Raw genomic sequence first — 3,946 nt, 5'->3', positions numbered from 1 at the left:
ATTGTGCCCAGCCAGACTGCGGCATTTCCTCAGTGTATTTCCTCCTATGGGAGAAGACTCTCCTCCATGAGTGGCCCCTGACACCCTCAACTTGTCCTCTGAAGTTCTGGCCTGGGCCCCATCTTCCCATACTCAGGCCCAAGAGAGGCCAGCAGGAGAGGGCCCTCCTCCAGTGGACAGAGGGGTGACCCGAAACCCTCAACACTGCTCATTCACTTGGGTCCCACCTCCTGGGCATGTGCCAGGGGCCAGGCGAGTGAGCATTGGGGCAGGAGGGACGTAAATGGAAGCACAATGAGCCCCTCCTGAGAGTTCAGAGCCCAGCAGGGCAAATACCCTCCTAACCCAAGGCCACCTGGCGGTTACACACAGACTCGCTTCCTCAGACACTGGTCTGGACTAGGACCTGACTGTCCAGTGTGAAACTGGACCCAGCCTATCTAGGGCGAGACCTGCTTCCACCTTCCCCGGAGGCAGGACTCACAACTTCCAGCTCAGCCCGAGGAACACAGAGCCATTTCCAAAGACCTTGCTGAGAAACCCAAACTTTTTGATGGGAGGGGACATTCTTCCTGGGTGCTCACCAAGTCCTTTTTATATTTAAACCTGAAATAATTAAAGTTAATCCAGGAACTCTTTGACATACACCTTTAGATTCTCTGGAAAGGAAAAAGAAAACCCCCAGGCAGTCATTCTAAGTGCTGAGACAGCAGAAGGGAGATTTTTTTTTTTTTTCTTTAAATGCTGCTCTCCTGGATTAATTCAAAGCAGGCAGCTCACATTCTTCAGAAGAAAATGAAAACCATGATTCACTCTTTAGGCACAAAGTACACACATAATTAATCAAGCCCTGTCCGAGGCTCTGATGATCTTTATGTTGGCCATCCAGAGGCAGATGGTATTTTCCAACAACATCTGCCAACATCCAGGGAGAGATCCTATTGTTAAAGAAAGAAACCACAATCCTGAAGACCATTCCTATAAACAGGTGGCTCTCCCACGCATGGCAAGGTCAAGGTGGCAAGAGGCCATGGGGAGAAAGAGCATGGGATATTTTGCTCTGAAGACAGTGGCAGGAAGAGCAGGGGCATTTTGAGATGAGCACCCAAGAATACAGTGACAATGGTGACATTTGTGGCATTCTCCCTGCACGCCACCACCCTGCTGGCATTTATGCCCTGACCACCCCATCCAGTGGGCCCTGCTTTTACCCCTACTCTGCCAATCAGGAAGTGAGGAAGGAGAGCACGACGTGAGCACAGGAGAGGTGGGGGCCGCGTCTGAATATGGGTCTGTGCTGGCCGGGAAGCAGGGCAGCTCAGAGCACCCCACCCACCTGCAGGAGGAGCCCCCCAACAGACAGGTTTCAGAGTCAGGGAGCCTGGGTTCCAACAGCACCTCTGTCACCTACTAACAGAAGACTCCCCTCCCTGAGCTTCAGCTGCCCATCTGCAAGGTGAGAGGGCAGCACAGGTGATGTAGACGAGCTAAGTGCACAAAAAGCAAAGGACCTCACCAGGTGCCGAGTAAGTGGAGGAGGAGGAGAAAACAAAGAGGAAGAGGAAGAAGGGGAAAGCACCAGCAGCAGTTGTCTCTCCCAGTTCAAAGGGCAGGCCCTGTGGCTGGAGGCCTGGCAGCCGGGCCACGCAGTCCCTGACGCCCTCCACTCCCCTCTCGCTCCTGACTCTGAGCACGGACGTCTTCCCCACTGAGCTCCCAGCTCTGCTCCAAGTCCCATAACTCCTCCTGCAGAGTCCATGGCCAATGTCTCTGACCAGAAAGGTTGGCCTACTGCAGCCAGAACTCCAAGGGCCCTGCTGTCCGCCAGGAGTAGCAAGGCAGGCTGTGCCACTTTGCCTCTCTATTCCCAGCACTGGGACAGTACCTGGAACGGTGGGGCTCGGTCACTGAACTTCTGAGGTTGTAGGAGTGAAGCCATGGACTTTATCCTAAGTGGGGGGAGTGGACAATGCCTCCCATGTCATCCCAGGACAAGGGACGGACCAAAGAAGGTGAGGTGTCACCAGCCACAGATACTCTGCCCAAGTGCAGCTATTCCCAATGTAACCTGTGGAGGCCTCTGGTGTTTGGAACTGGCCTCTGTAGAAAAAAAAACACCTTCAGAAAGACCCACCTGAACTTTAGGTTTTGTTCCTTTCCTGATTCCCAGAACAAGGTCCCCAGGAACCTCAGGCCAGGGAGACCAAGAGGAGGAGGGAACACCAGCCCAAGGCAGGAACTGCTGGTTACCTGGCCTGTGAACACACCTCTCGTGTGTGCCCCGCAAGAGTGACGAACACACACAGTCAGCTGTCAGGACCCCCTTAGGGTAAGAGCTGGGGAGATAAAAAGCGCCGTCCCAGACGCGTTCCTGAACCATCATTCAAATGGTCCCAAGAGGGTGGAGCCAGGACAAGCCCCAGGAGGCAGAACCAGGCTTAGAAGATGTCACATGTTATGTAGTAGGTCCTCTTTGGGACCCAAAGTCAAAAGACTGAGGCTCAGCTCTGTCATTGAACAACAGGAAGCTGTTAAGACCTCCGTCAAGAAAAAGGAAAAATTGAAAATAATAAAAAATTTAAAGGAGAGAGATGCATGAGCCAAGACGGGTGTGATGTAATTCATTCCATGGTGTCATGGGGGGAATGTTCAAGTTCCATTTGCTCAGCATGGGTCCACACCCATCATGCCCACGATTCCCTTGAGACCATCGGGGTCACTTAATTACCAGAGAGCCTCGTGACCAGTCCCAGCGCTTTCCCTTCTCCCCTACACTTGATGTAAATTGTCCCAACACATAAAACACTTGATTTAAAATTTGTGCACAAAGCATTGACATCTCACTTAATCAGCGTGACACTGAGAGAATTCTTTAACCTCTCCAAGGCTTGAATTTCTCATATAAAAAATGAAGGAATTATAAAATTCCTACCTCAGAGAGTTGCCTGGAGATTTAAAGGGGAAACTGTCTTCCAACACTGCCTGGCCGACAGCAAGAAGTCAATAAAGATGATAATTACTATTATTTCCTCCTCCTCCCCCTCCTCTGCCCATCATCACCTCCAGAGCCAAGCCACTCATTTGCTACTTTTAGCAAACAAAAAAAGGATCTTTTGTTTCAGGAAAAATCAAAGCATCTCTGTTTCATATGGATTTTTCACAGGTAAGGCATGAACAGATGAAAGCCCAATCTGACATGTCCTCATTACGTGACCAACTTGACATTGATTCACAAGACTGAGTTAAAGCAGAACACATCCAGGAACCAAGCATTTCCACCTCTAAGAGGGAAAAAATGTGAGTAAGATTAATTCAGGTCCAATATGTTTGGACAAGGCATCACAGAAAAGTAAATTCTAAACTGAGTTTTGCAAAATAAGTAGGATTTTAGATCACAAAGTGAAGCCATTTAAATGATGACTCAGAAAACCCTAAAAATATTCATGGTGAAAGTAAGAATTGATAGATTTTTTTAATCAATATAATTTCATGTAGGAAGAAAGTAAACTCTATGTCAAAAATTTGAACTTTTTTTTTTTTTTTTTTTTTTTTTTGGGGCAGGGGTCAGGGCGTGGGGGGGAGAGCTGGGGATTGAACCCAAGGCCTTGTACATGCTAGGCAAGTGCTCTACCTCTGAGCTACAATCCCAGCTCTAGAACATCTTTTTTTAATGTTCTTTTTTAATCATTTCTTTTTAGTTATACATTTCGGAATCCATTTTGACTTAATTACAAAAGCAGGGACTATATCTTGTTCTGAGACATCTGGTTCTGACGGAATCTACACATTTTGTCTTTCTTCCCTTTCCAAACACGACTGAACAGAATTAAAACATAAATAGGAATCCATATCCAGGCTGAAGAGTCTCAAAAGTCACCAATCAGTAGAGCAGAACAGGGAAAAAAATATGAAAAATCATGACAGAGAGGGATTCAATAATAGATAA

Source organism: Callospermophilus lateralis, chromosome 15 (assembly GCF_048772815.1).
Source record: "Callospermophilus lateralis isolate mCalLat2 chromosome 15, mCalLat2.hap1, whole genome shotgun sequence".
NCBI lineage: Eukaryota > Metazoa > Chordata > Mammalia > Rodentia > Sciuridae > Callospermophilus > Callospermophilus lateralis.
This window is presented reverse-complemented; position numbering follows the sequence as displayed.